The sequence below is a fragment of the Trichosurus vulpecula genome, chromosome 1 (genome assembly GCF_011100635.1).
Source record: "Trichosurus vulpecula isolate mTriVul1 chromosome 1, mTriVul1.pri, whole genome shotgun sequence".
Taxonomy (NCBI): Eukaryota; Metazoa; Chordata; class Mammalia; order Diprotodontia; family Phalangeridae; genus Trichosurus; species Trichosurus vulpecula.
The window spans coordinates 296,389,980-296,405,695 of NC_050573.1; the positions used below are offsets into that span (position 1 = coordinate 296,389,980).

At 33.2% G+C, this 15,716-nt stretch overlaps 1 pseudogene; it reads left to right on the forward strand.

Annotated features, from left to right (window-relative positions):
- Window positions 1–210: 210 nt before the first annotated feature.
- The window catches only part of LOC118837390, a 32,587-nt pseudogene continuing 17,081 nt past the window's right edge, over window positions 211–15,716 (forward strand).

Genomic DNA, 15,716 nt, shown 5'->3' on the forward strand with positions numbered 1-15,716 from the left:
GATAAATCATGGAGTAAACCTTTCAACATTACACATGTAGGGAAATCAATGTTTTTATGGAACTACATTACAAAATAGAGGGGGGAACAAGAAAAGAGGAAAAAGCAAAGATAAAGTAGAATAAATGATGTATCCTAATCAAGGCAAAGGCTCTCAATGAAGGAAAAATAACTCCTGTAGTCTCCCAGGAAGCAGTAAGCCTACAGGATAATGGGTGAAAAAGCCAAGAGTGAGCTAGAAAAAAAGGAAAATGAAGGGGAAAACCTTATTTCAATGGAGGAGGTAAAATTGATAAATGCTCCTATGGATGAAGAGATATTTTCTAAAGGAAGATGGGGACCTTCCAGTGGGTATTATCCTCAGGGATAGAATCCCTCAGGTGCTTAGAAATGCTACTCATCCTGTCTTAGGAAAAGGTCAATAAGAGCTTTCTATGGACAACTGACATGGAAAAGAGTCAGAACACATAAAAAATTATGAGGCAAATGGGGAAAATAACCAATAGTAGAGAAAAGGTCAATAATTACATAATCAGGGACATAAGAAGAATCCTACTATGGGACAATGTCTTCTCTATCACCTGCAGGAACTAGTATATTCCTAAGAGTGAGGCACAATAGAAAACAGGGAGGTTGTGGGCAGGCTGTATAAGGCAGTAATAGTAATGTTTAGAAGGGAGAACCCAAAATAGGTACCTCACAAGTTTTAATTCAATGAGCAATAAAGAGAATAAAGAAATAAGTATAAAAGGATGAACAATAAAAGTATAGAATACATTGAAAGGGAAGATAATGGAGAAGATGGGGGGGAAGCCTTTCTAGAAAAAAAGGAACAAAAAAATGAAAACTTTTTAAAAATGTGATAATCCAAAAACATTAAAGGGCGTATAGGAAAAGGGATTTACTTGACCATTTAACTGAAAGGGGGAAAAAGAGGGCAAGAAGTAAATGACCATAGAACAACAAGCAAGAAATACAATTTCCAAAGTGAAATTGGTAACAAACATGGAAAGCTTAAAGGCGAGAGGAACAGAGCTGGTAGGAATAGGGGGAAATAAGAACTTGGACAAAAACATTATTAGAGACAAATGGAGAAAATATAAATTATCTTTGATAACTTAAAAATGAATGTATTAAATAATCTAATAAGACATACAAAACTGATACTGGATGAGAGAGCAAAAGCCCACAATCTCTTGTTTATGAGAAATACATTTAAAGAGAAAGATAAAAGATATCTAAAATAAAAATTCTATGAATCACATGAATTAAAGAAAAACAAGTTATAGTGATGTTATCAGACAAAACCAAAAAAAAGCAAAAAGGATTTTAAAAAAGGAAACTATGTTATGTTGAAATGAACCCTAAACAATAAATCATTATCAACATTAAATATTTTCCATATGCCTTAATATCCAAATTCATCAAGGAAATATTAACTGAGCCAAAAGAAAAAACATATAGATAGAGATATGATAGTTACAGGATATTTCAAAATCCCTCTCTCAGTTTTGGATAAGTTTACTAGAAACAAAGAATTTGGGAAATATGGAACTGAAAAAAGTGCTAGGAAAACTAGAGCTAGATAACTTGTGACATCTTCTAAGTGGCACTATGAAAGAATATACTTATTTCTCAGCAACAAATAGAACAATTATGAAAATTAAAAATGTATTAGCTCACAGAAACATTGCAAATAAAAGAAAACATAACTACAACCTTTACAGACCAAATCACAATAAAAATAATAGTCAAGGGACCATAACAAGAATAAATAGATACTTTTGTTATCCTTTTTATTTATTGAAAGGTGTTTTTTTTTTTGGCCTGAAAATATGATTACAACTCCTGGTATTTTTTTTTCATCCACTTGATTCACTATAAGTTTTTATCTTAAAATATCTTTTGTCTTTTTGTCTTTAAATCTATTTCTTAACAATGAAATCTTAAATAATAAGCAGATTAATGAGCAAATAATAGAAATATTTAAGAATTGTATGAAAGACATTGATAATGGTGAGAGGGTATACCAATATTTCTGTGATATAGCAAAAGTAGTCCTCAAGGGGAAATTCATATGCTTGCAAAAAAAGGAACAAAACAGAAAAAAGAGGTTAGTGAGCTGAGTATGCATTTAAGAAATAAGAAAGCCAACAAATATATTTAAAATAAGCACAAACTAAGATTTAAAATTAGAAGAAATAGATTAATGTGGAAACAAAAAACCATAGAAATGATAAATAAAACTAAAATCTGGCTCTTTAAAAAGATCAATAACATGTATAAACCTTTAACTAATTGATTAAGGAGTACAGAAAATAAGTCAATAAAATAGCAAATAAATGAGTTGTCATTACTATAAAACCAAAATAAATAGTTATATGCTAACAAATCTGTGAACAAAAAAAAGAAATAGAATACCTTAAAAATATAAAATATCTACAATGACAGAAGACCAGTAAGAGATCTTAAATAAACCAATCTCAGAAAAGGAAATAGAACTAAATGTAATTGAACTAGGAAAATAAAACAAAACAAAAATACTAAAGGAACAACAACAAAAAAAACTTGTGCATATGGCTTGACAAGATAAGTCTATCAAGGTTTTTTAAAAGAATGATTAGTTTATCTATTGTTTTTATTGAGATAAAAGCATCCTACCAGAATATTTTTATGCAAAGAATATATCCCTTCAGACATCTTTTCCTGTGACTGGAGAAGAATAAAATACAGAAGGAATCCTTTAGACCAGTATTAGTAAAGAATACCTTTCAAAAATTTGAAACAAAATCCTGTCAGAAAAGTGAGACTTATTCAATAAATCATTCATCATGACTAAGCTGAATTTATACCAGAGTTGCAAGGATGGATCAACATTAGGTCAATAATCAATATATTAATGCTATTAAAAATCAAAATCATATAATTATATCAACAGATTCAGAAAAAAGAACTACAAAGTACAATACTCGTTTATGCTAAAATACCTTTCAAATTATATGTAGAGAGGGACTTTTTTAATATCATAAAATGAATCTATTTGAAGCCAAAACTAATCATGATGTGCAATGGGGATGTACTAGAAGCTGTTTCAATAAATGTGGGAATAAAACAAAGATGTTCACTCTATCCATTATAATTTGATATAATTTTGGAAATGCTAGCAACAGTAATAAGACAATACAAATTAAAGGCATAAAGACAAACAAAGAAGAGATTAAAAAGTATTATTCCTATTTCCTGATATGATAGTTTACTTGGAAAATCCTTAAACATCAGAAAATATACTAATCAAGACAATAGCTTAATTATAGTTACAGGCAAAAAAAAATAAACTTTGAAAGATCAAAGGCCTTTCTATATGATGCTAACAGTATCCAAGAGGTAAAAATAGAAAGGAAAATTCTATTTCAAGTAACTATATCATTCGGTCTACGAAAGCACACAAAAGCCTTATATAAGTTAAATAACAAAGTGCTACTGAATAAAAGTAAACAACAACAACAATAACCAAAATAACTGGACTAATATTCAGGGCTCATTGTTAGACCATGCCATTGTAAAAATGACCATAGTAGCAAAGTTAATTTATACATTTAATGTTATACCAATCAAAATAGCAATCAAATTTATCAAGGTTGAGTGATAAGAACTTGATAAAATTCATTTAGAAAAAACAGAAGATCTAGAATATCAAGGGAAATGATGAAAAGAGGTGGGGATTAAGAGGGAATAGCACTTCCAGGCCTCAAACAATATTGTAGAGCAGTAGGCATGAAAACCATCTGGTATCGGTTAAAGAATAGAGAAGTTGTTCAATAGGAAAGACTAAACAAAGGAAAATCAGAAAAAAAGAATTTAATAACCCAGTGTTTGATAAGGTTGAAAATATAAATTAGCTAGGAAAGAATTCACTATTTGATTAAAAACTGAGAAGGAAATTAGAAGGCTATCTGACTGAAATTAGTATTAGACAAATACCTTACATCATGCTCCACAGTACATTCTAAATGGAAGCATGAAATTAATATTAAGGATCATGGAATAAAAAAATTAGAAGAGAAGCAGATCACATATATCACTCATAGCTAAGATTAGAAAGTGTATTATTAGAAGGGATTATAATAAGGGATAGAGAAAATTATAAAAGATAAAATAAATTCCTTTGATTGCATGAGGCTGAAAATCTTCTGCACCTAGAATATGACAGGAAGAGATAAAGGACCAAAAGGGAGGGGAAAAATCTTTGCATTGATTTTCTCCATTAAGGTTTGTTATCCAAAATATATGAATAACACAGATATCTATGTATGTATATGTGTGCATATACATACATGTAATACCAATAGCCATTACCAAATAATTAAGTGGTCAAAGAATATGAACAAGCAGTAATTAATAAAAGAATTGCAAAATATTAATAAGGTCATGAGAGAATTTTCCTAATCTCTAATTATAGAAGAAATTCAAATAAAATCTATTCTGTGGTTTCAGCTACTCCCCACCTGCAAATTGACAAAAATGGCAATAGTTAATGCTGGAGCTATGGTAAGAAGATAGGCACACTGATACACTGTTGGTGGAGCTATCAATTGGCATAACAATCTTGGAGAGCAATTTGGTATCGTGCAAATCAAACTACTAAATTATATCCCTTTGACTCAAAGATTCCATTAATGTGTTTATACCCATAAGGAAGCTATTGATGAAAAGAAAATCACCATATATACCAAAATATTTATAGAAACACTTCTTTCTGACAGCAAGGAATTAGAAACAAAATAGGCGTCCCTTGATTTTTTTGTTTTTGTTGTTCAGCCATTTCAATTGTATCCAACTCTTTTTGACTGCATTTGGGGTTTTCTTGGCAAAGATACTGGAGTGATTTGTCATTTCCTTCTACATTTCATTTACAGATGAGGAAACTGAGGCATACAAGGTTAAATGATTTGCCCAGGATCACACAGCTAGGGAGTGTCTGAGGCCAGATTTGAACTCAGGAAGATGGGTCTTCCTGACTCCAGGACTGGCACTCTATCTACCATGCATCAATTGTCCATTGATTACAGAATGGCAAAACAAGTTCAGCAACATAAACGTAATGGAATACTACTCTGTTTTGAGAAATGACCGATCTGATGAATTCAGAGAAGCATAGAAAGATCTGCATGAATTGATATAGAGTGAAGTGAGGAAAGACCAGAAAAACAACATGTAAGACAACTACCATAATGTCAATGGAAATAACAACACCCCACCTCCCCACACACACAAATACACACAATCATGAGTCAATGTAACAAAATTATAAAGATGCAGCAGGACTCAAATGAATAGATATGAGAGGACATCCCCAATACACCTCTTTGTGGAGGTGGAAGCTCCATAATTGTTGCGCACTGCACATGTTTTCAGACTTTTTCATGTATTGATCACTTATGTTAATTGCTCTTCTTTTTTCCTTTCTTCTTGGACTCAGAAATACTGTTTTATCATATGGAATGGACTTCTGGGGAGGGAGGATACTGGAGAAAAGTATGATGTTTTTCAAAAAGACAACAATAAAAATTTATTTAAAAAATAAAAAAACAGGAACAAGAAGAAACACAAGGGCGTGCTGTAGGCAGGAGGAAAAGGAATTAAAAGGTGCAGGTACAAGAATTTGCCTCTGAGAGACTGTCCTTGGGAAACCAAAGTCACTCATTCCCTATGATAAGATTACAAAAAAATAAGGGGCAGGTTTAAAAGACAATAAAATATAAAGATGCATCCACTTCTGACTATCAGTGGTCATGTTCGCAGTTTCCATATTTCAGATTTAAGCTCATTGTGGTAGATACTTATTGATTCCCTGATCTACACCCCACCCTAACATTGACAAATATGAATGATTCTTCTGCTATTGGAAGAAGAGGAGGCAACAGGTGATAATTTAAGAAATTTTGAGGAATGAGAGAAGGGGACTGAGAGATTTCAACTCAGGCTGATCTCAGTCTTTCCACTGAAGCAGTAGGTTAATTCATCCCCAGTGGGAATGTGGGATATTTGGGGATAAAAGGGGTGAAAAAGAGAAAAAATGGAAAATAACTGTGAATGAGATAGAAATCCAGAAATGTAGAAGAAAAGGTTTGACAAATAACAATGAAGGTCCAACTAAGGTTTCGCATCATAAACCTTAATTGAGGAATGTCCCAGTGGCTTAGCAGATGGATTTAGCACTGGACTTGGAACCAGGACGAAGTAGATTTATACCCCAACTCAAATATTTTAATGGCTGTGTGACCCTAGTCACTTAACATCTCTGAATCTCAGCTTCCTCATCTATAAAAGGAGGATAATTGTGTCATCTCTCTCACTGGATTTTTGTGAAGATCAAATGAGATCAAATATATGTGTTTTGGAAAATTTAAAGTGCTAAATAAATGGAAACTATTATTATTTTAATACATGAATTTAAGCCTGCTAATTCTTCCACACAACATCCCTTAAAGATATAAAAACATCGAACATATATTACTTAAATTTTCTGCTTTTTAAGATAAACAAGACTAGCTCCTTCAATCTTTCTTATGGCATGTTTTCCTTATTATTAATCATCTTGATCGCTTCATCTGGACACTTTCTTGTTTGTTTTCCCTTTTATAAAGTGTCACTTAGAATTGGAAACCATACATACATATGTTTTAATCTATCTAGAGTACATCATTACCTCCCTTGATATAGAAATACTATTAATGACATGTTATATTGCTCTTTTTTAGTATTTGAACTAAAATTAACTCAACTCATTTTTTGTCAGATAAAGATCCTCAAACATTTCATTTAAATGGCTATCAAGACAAGTCTTTCTATCCTGTTCTTTGGTGGTTGATCAGTAATTTTTTTATGAAATGTAGGATCTGTACCTGTTAAATATTTATCATTTTGTTTGCCAGTCATCATTTTAATCTAATGACAATAATTTGAATTCTTATTCTGTCATAAAATGCATTAGCTGTTTCCCACAGCTTTGTGGCATCTGAAAATTTGTTAAGTGTGCCTTATTTGACTTTATCCAAATTATTGATAAACATGTTGAATATGACAAGGCCAAGGGCAGAGTCTTGTGGCATTTCTCAAGAAGCATCCATCTAGTTTGACGGAGATCCATTAATAACACTCTTGGGATATGGTTATTCAACTAGCTATAAATCCACCCAAATATTGTATCACACAGTCTTATTCCTGTCCATTAGGATATAATGAAAGAGTTTCCACTTGTCTTGCTGAAATCAACTATCTTCATAGTGTTTTGGCTTTAAAAAAAGATCAGAGGAAAAAAAAAAGATTAGTTTTTGTGGCATGTTATGGAGAACCTAGGCTGGATTCTAGTGACCATTCTGTTGTTTGTAAGTGTTTCACGAAATGCCTGTTTAGCAATGAATTCTCAAATATTCTTCCAGGCTTGACATCAATCTAAATAGGATTTAGTTTTTTAGTCTACTTTTATTTCTTTTTGGAAAATCTGGGCAGGAAATTTTTCCTCATAAGATCATAGATTTCAAGCTTGAATGATGGACTTTAAAAGGAATCTATTCCAATCTCCTCATTTTACAAATGAAGAAGTAGAGAGGCAGATTTAAAGGCTCAAAGTTGGCAATAATTTTGCCCTTGAAAGTATAATTACACTCATAGTCAAGGCTCCTGATTATGCCCTCAGTTAGAGAAGGAAAACTCTCTAACCATGGGATGGGGATTTGGGGGGAGGGAAGAAACAGGTGAGATATCAGTCTTGAGCAAGGAAAGTATATTCTCCCTGTTGTGATTCAACAGGTGTGCAGATCATTCCAGTGGTGAACAAAGGAATAACCAGAACGACCTCATTACCTTTCCTGAGAAAATTAGAAGTATCATTGAGGATAGTGTTAGAGTCCTAGACTTGGAGTGAGCAAGACCTAGGTTTCAATTTTGCCTTTGACACATACTGGGTAGGAATGGGCAAATCACTTAACTTTCCTGAGCCCCATTTTCTAATTTGAAGATGGCGATAGTAATAACTGTAATGCTTACTTCACAGGATTGTGGTGAGGTTCTACAGGATAAATGAGGAAGGTAGGCGAGGTGATACAAGGATAGGTTACTGGCAGGTGTGGGGAACCTGTGGCCTCAATGCTGAATGTGGCCCTCTAGGTCCTCAAGTATGCCCCTTCAAATGAATCCAAACAGAACAAATCCTTTTATTAAGGGGATTTGTTCTGTGAAGTTTGGATTCACTCAAAGGCCTGCACTTGAAGACCTAGAGGGCCACATGTGGCCTTGAGGCCACAGGTTCCCCATCACTGAATTACTGGTATTGGAGTCAGGAAAAACCCAAGTTCAAATCCTAGCACTTACCAGCCATGTGACCCTGGGCATGTCACTGAACCCATATCAGCCTCAGTTTCCTCATCTGTAATAGAGGATAATACTAGCACCTATCTCCCAGAGTTGCTGTGAAGATCAAATGAGAACACACACACACACACACACACACACACACACACAGTATGTGTATACATATATAATTGTTTGCTAGCATTAAAGGGCTATATATTATTATTATTACACTAAATATGTCTAAAATAGTAAAATGTTATGCAAATGTCATTTTAAAAAGGAAATTAAAAGAACAGGTTCAAACAAGGGTGTTAAGAAGAAATAAGATTGGGTCAATGGAAGGTCATTTTTTAAAATTATAAAAAGGCAAGTTTGTCCATTGCACCCAAATGAAGTAAAGTAGGGGAAGCAGATAAGCTCACCAATTGTTTTGTCAGGTTTTTCCCCCCTCAGATCTCCTACAACCTGAGGAAAAACCTCTGATAAAAAGAAAACAAACAAACTGCACAACAAAAACCATATAGCCTTATAGTGTTCCACCTACCACCTTTACTTTCATCTCTGTTGTCTCTCCAGAGGCATGGAGCTGGGGAGGAAAACAGTTACAGCAGTCAACACCTGTAGTATTCCAGTCTTGCTGAAGCTGCTCAATGTGAAGAGAGGGAGGTAGGGGTAGGAGAAAGCCCTGCCTCCTTCATCCTTGCCTTATAGTCTGTTTCCTTTTATTGATGACTCTCCACTTAAGCTCATTACAATCTGAACTATGTGATATTACCTTATCTAAGAAGATGAGAAATACCCCAAATTCCAAAAGACTGAAAATCCAAGGGGATTCTTACCCCTGTAGAGGAAACTTTGCATTTAAATACACTCTTTTAAAGATAGGTTTTTATGGTTATCTCTTATTTTTACATAACCTAGATTTCTTTCTTATCCTCAAAGTATTTTAACCAAAAAAGGGGAAATAGGAGGAAAAATTCAGCAAAACTAATGGATACAATGAAAATATTCTGACATTGTATGGAATTTTCCACACTGGCAGATCTCCCAAGTCTACAAAAGAGAAGGGAGAAAGTTGTTATGGGGTTTTTTTGTCTCTTGTAATCAAGCATATTCTTTATAATTTTGCAACATTTATGTCCATATGATTTGTGGTTGTTTTTACTAACTACATTCTTGTAGTCATTGGATAGATTGTTTTCCTGGCTCTGCTCACTTCACTTTGCATCAGTTCATGTACGGCTTTCTATGCCTTTCAGTATTCATCATATTTATCATTTCTTAAAGCCTAGGAATAAGCACTCTATATTCCTGTGCCACAATACATTTAGTCATTCCCTAATCAATGGATATCTATTCTGTTTTTAGTTCTAGCTACCTCAAAAGCTCTCCTATCAATATTTTAGTGTATATGGAGCTTTTCTTTTTTATCAATAGCCTCCTTGGTGGCATATATCTAACAATGGAATCTCTAGGTCAAAGGGTAGGAGCATTTTAGCCATATTGCATTATTCCTGAATGGTTTTTCAGAATGGTTTAAGTATTCTTAGCTCTATCAGCAATAAATTAGTGTGCCTATCCTTCCACAATATCCACACAATGGGCAATTCCGAGATCTTCTCATCTTAGCTAATTTACTGGGTTGTTTTGTTCTACATGATTATTAATGGTTTGAAGTATTCTTTCATATGGTTGTTGACAATGTGAAGCACTTTTGACTACTATTTGTTCAAATCCATCAACTTACTATCTATCAGAGAGTAGCTTTTGTTATTTTATAATCAAGTCAACAAGTATTTATTAAATATCTATTACCTGCCAGCCACTGTGCCAAGCCCTGAGATGCAAAAACAAAAAAGAAAAAAATAATCACTGCCCTCAAAAAGCTCATAGGCTAATTGGTAAGAGACAGCAAACAACTACATACAAACAACATATATAAGAAAAATTGGAAATGATCTCAGAGGTAACACTTTAAAGAGAACCAAGAAAAGTTTCTTGCCTAAAGTGGGATTTTAGTTTAGGATTGAAAGAAACCAGGGAAGCTGGGAAGTGCAAGTTAGGAGGGAGAATTCTAGGCAGCAAAAAGGAGTCAAAAGATGGAGTGTTTTATGTAAAGAACAGGAAGTTAGTGTTCTTGTATAATAGAACATTATAAGGGAATAATGTTTATATATCTTTGATTTCCAAACCTTTTCAGAAATAATTGATAAAAAAGGTCTATTTCCCCACTTGACATATTCTTTCCTATGTAGATGAATTAATTTTCTTTCTGCAAAAATGTTTTTCAGTTTCATATAATTTATTTGTTTCATCTCTTATAATTGACTCTATCTTATATTATTTGGTGAAGAATTTCCTACCTGTTGCTGAGAAAAGTATATGATCTGATTCACTTTTTTTTAAATTATGTGATCTTTAATATTCAGGTCATACATTCATTTTAATTTTTTTTTAATATTTTACACTGTAAGATGTTGGTAGAAGCCTAATTTCTGCCATACTACTTTCAGTTTTCCCAGCAGTTCTAATCAAACAGGAAATTGTTTCCTAGTAATTTATATTTTCAGTGTTATCAAGCACTAGGTTATTGAGTTCCATTATTTCTAATTCTCTCTTGCCTAGCCTTTTGCATTGACCTACTTTTCTGCTTTTTTAACAAGTACCAAATGGTTTTGATGATTGCTATTTTATAATACAGGTTGGCTTCTGCAAGTACTATCCCCTTTCATTCCTACCTTTTTTGCTTTCATTACTTCCCTTGATGTTCTATCTTTTTTTCTTTCAAATGAATCTTTTGTTATTTTTTTCTAGATCTGCAAAGTATCCCTCTGGTAATTTAATTGGTATTAGATCAAATTTTTATTGTCATCCCATTAACATGGAACACTGTATATTCCTCCATTTAAGCTGTTCTTTATTTCATTCAGGCATATTATATAACTGAATCTGTCTGTCTATCTATCTATCTATCTATCATATTTTTTGATACACCACTTTTCCAATTTTTATGCTTTTGTAGTTGTCTTGGTTTATATTTCTACTTTGACTTGGATTTTTTATTATTATATAAACATTTTATTGATTTGTGTTGGTTTATTTTCTAGCCTGAAACTTGGTTAATCCTATTATCTCAGTTCCCTTTTGATTCTATAGGATTTTCTAAGTAAACCAACATGTTATCAAGAACTAGAAACCATTTTGTGTACTTTTTGCTTAACTTTGTATCTTTATCTTATCTTACTTTTGAACTATATTGAACAATAGAGGGAAAACAAAGGACATTCATGCTTTATTAGCATATTTATTAGGAGAGATTCTGGTGTAGTCCTATTGCATATGATGTTTGCTTTAAGTTTTAGATAATTTTATCATAATAAAAGAGATCTTTTTATGCCTACAATTTTTGTTGTTGATATCATTTTGTATAAATGATTTATGTATTTTGTCAAAACTTTTTCACTATCTGTTGAGACAGTCATTTGGTTTTGAATGTTTTTGTTTTTAATATGATCATGCTTATTGTTTTTAATAACTGAACCATCCTTACTATCTAGCTGAATCTATACTAGAATGATGTCTTGAACAAATTGCAGTAACCTATTTGAGAGGATTTTATTTAAAACATAAAATATTCATTAGTTTTATTTTTCTATAGTTCTTTATCTTTACTGGTTTAGTACTAGAATTATAATTTTTATATAAGTTGTATAAAGTGCTTTCTCAGTTGTTGAGAAAAATTTGTTATTAAATTTTCAATATTTTTTTTTGTTGTTTAGTCTTTTTAAGTCCTGTCTGACTCTTTATCATTCCTTTTTGGGCTTTCTTCTCCAGATCCTTTTACAGAAGAGGAAACTGAGGCAAAAAGGGTTAAGTGATTTGCCCAGGTTCATATGGCTAGTAAGTGTCTGAGGCCAGACTTGAGCTCAGGAAGAGGAGTCCTCCTGACTCCAGGCCCAGCAGCCTATCCACTGCAACACCTAGCTGCCCAGTTTATTTACTGGCCTCTTAGGATTCCTTCTTTTGTTTTTATTCTGGGTATGTTTATCCATTAAGCGTATATTAAAGATAGTCCTAATGAGATATGTTCTACACTTTCATGTTTGAGTACTGTTCTATTTTGTAAACAAGACAGAGGCACAGTTGTTGCAATATCTCTTTTTTTCTGTACTTTGTTACCTAAGCTTCCAGTTGAGGTCTGTTATTTCAAAAGTAAAGGTCTTTGGAGGGGAAATGGGATAGAATGAAACAATTATTTTTCAAAATAAAAAATGGTTTTGATTTAGATTTGAAGTGAAGTGTGTGGACTAAATCATACTCTTAAAACCAATTTTCTCAATAGTGGCTATACTGATCCAGAGGTGACAGCCATGAAGTCCAAACAATTTCCCTTTTCCTGTCAAAACACACACAAACACACATGTATACGTTCTAAAATTCAGGATCATTGAGGGATCTGGGTCCGAAATAGAAAAGGCCAGATTCTGCTACTGGGTTAGGAACAATGGCAAATAAGTTCCACTCCATTGGGATAGAAGGAGTTCCATTTACCTTACCATGAAAGGTAATTTATTGAATGGTACTCAAGTGCACAGAAATACTTAATATAGACCCCAAAATGAAGCAGTTATTATTCCCCCAAGAAATAATATGACAAGCTAATATAAGGCCCATTGTGTTCAGCATACAATAGTTGCTAATAGAGCAACAATAGTGCAATTTGAGAAAGGTATCATTATATGGAAACCCACTACTTAAGTATTAATTGGTAGGTTGATCAACAAAGCTGTTTAGTTCAGAGATCTGACATTATCTCAGTCTTATGACCTCAGGTGATATAAGCTTCAGAGCAAATCAAACCCTGCTAGCAATATTTGTAGAGTGCCAACTTAAACATTTGGTTCTGGGTCTGTACAGGCACAAAGATATTATTAGTGAATCCCCACCTCCACCTCCCAAGCCCCCCAAAAAAGAATTCAGATGGATAAAGGGTAAGGCACAATTTTAATGTAACTACTAGTAAATATGGTAACTATTTTGTAAAGTATTGCTGTCATTTTCTTTGACTAAAGTTACAGGAATTCTTTGAATTTTATATCAGGGACTAAATTTGTAATGGAAAATGATGTATGATGGTGTTTAAATGCAGAGTGTGTCACTTTATAAAGCATAGGGCTCTTTTAAGTTATTTTTTTTAACTTCTTGACATCTGTCACAATTTGGAATTCTGCTCTCATGGGATAAATGCCAGATTACATGGTGTAGTATTTTTATCCTCTGTACTTTCACTGTAGAAGCATACAACATCAAAGGAGAGGCAGATCACTCACATCAGCAGAAAATGGAATAGGACTATAATATGCTTGCTTTGATCTCTCCTTCTAATAATTATCTTGGCTACATGCATGCATTGAAAGCAAGATTTGAATTAATAAGGCCAAGAAACCCTAGAAAATGTAAGAGGGATCTCTGAATACCAACGTTGACTATCTTTAGCAAGATAAATTGCAATTGAGCCTACAAAGTTGTGGATTGTTAATTTAAAGCATTAATCCTGAAATGTTATTCTCTCTTAAACTTGTCAGCACTATGTCCCTGTAATGAAATCTTGGCAATTAAGACATTATCACTTTAAAGCCCATGCTCACCTCCAGTAGAGCGGTGTTTAGCTAGCATTCATCTGATTTCATATAGGTTTTCAAATAACAGGGCCTAAGGTAAAAATCATTAAATTTATATAAAAAAGTCATCACTGCACAGTCTGCTATCATTAAAAACTATTCTAATATTGCCTTAGGAAAGATATTGCTTTTGATATGGAAAGTAAATCAAATCACCCTCATCCACATAGGATATATACAGAAAGGAAGAGCATATTACATGACAGGCTGGTCATTTTTTTTTTCCTTTCCTTACCAGTGTTTATTGTTCCATTGTGTTCAGAGAATCCTATTTTCTCCTCTGTGACTAGAAATTAGAATGTTTGTTGGAAGTAAACAAGGTGGATGTGTTTTAGGAAAGAGCAAGGGTTAATTTTTACTGGAGATTGGAGAGTGTTCTAAGGCATATTGGTCCTGCAACATTTGAAGATTTAATTCTCTTTGTAATTGGTTAGCTGCCACATTGGAGAGCTGTAGCACTCAGTTCATGCCAAATATTAGGTGTTCAGATTACTATTTGAAAACTCTGACATAGCATTGACTCTCATACTAATGTGGTATTACTTCACCTACAGGAAAGACTAAGGATAAAGCTTTGATTGCCATGTGACTAATCTGAGGGTGAAATCAATTAGCCCTAACTTATCACATTTTGACATATCCAATGTGAGTTATAAATGCATATGAACAGGTCTTTCCTAATAGAATAATGAAGCAAGAGGCTGCTGCCTGCAACCTTTCACAAAAATAAATGATGTTATAAGTTCTTTACAAAGATGGGTTAGTGGTCATTTGTGTAACATGCCAACATAAAGAAATGATTGTTGTTAAGAAATTCTCTCTCTCTCTCTCTCTCTCTCTCTCTCTCTCTCTGTCTCTCTCTTACTCGGTCTCTCTATATCTCCCTATTTCTCTGAAAAATCTCTCCTTTTTTTCTCTCTCTGGGTTGAAAATAATCTGGATGCATTCTAATTCTTTGAATTCATTTTAAATTGAATGAGAGTTTAGAAAGTGATTTCTTTCAAAGACAAGAGTAACCACAAATTCCATTTTTAAAGTCTTGTGATTCTACACAAAAATCAATTTGAGAGAGTATCTACATCCTAAGTATAATACTAAATACAGTATTTGGATCTTGGAGGGAGACTAAAACTATTATAGCTATACTTAGGGCACATTAGAACATTTGGCTGATAGATGTTTGGGCACTCACTTATTTGTTTAACCTTGGACAATTGAAAGACTGATTACTTTAAAACTGTAAGAGACCTTAGAAGCCATTTAGTCCAACTCTATCATTTTACAGGTGAGGAAACTGAGGCTCAGGGACATTAAGTATTTTGCCCAAATTCACATAAATAGGAGACAGAAGCAGAAAGTCACCTTCATCATGACATTGGTCCTCTTCAAGAATGAGGGACCAACAACAACAACAGAAACAAACAAACAAAATAAAAAAACAAATTGAGGCACTCTAAATCTCAAATAAGATTTCACCTTTCGCCTTTGACTCTCAAGGTCTTCTGCTTCCTTCTCTGTATAATGAGGAGATTGGACTAGATAGCATATCAATATTCTAAGAATTTCTGATCCTAGAAAACTCCATGACTAAAATAAATTTAGAGTTGGGAGGGAACTTAAATACCATCTGTTCAATCAATTCCCTCCACCCCTGTTTCACAGATAATGAAGGAATTAAGTC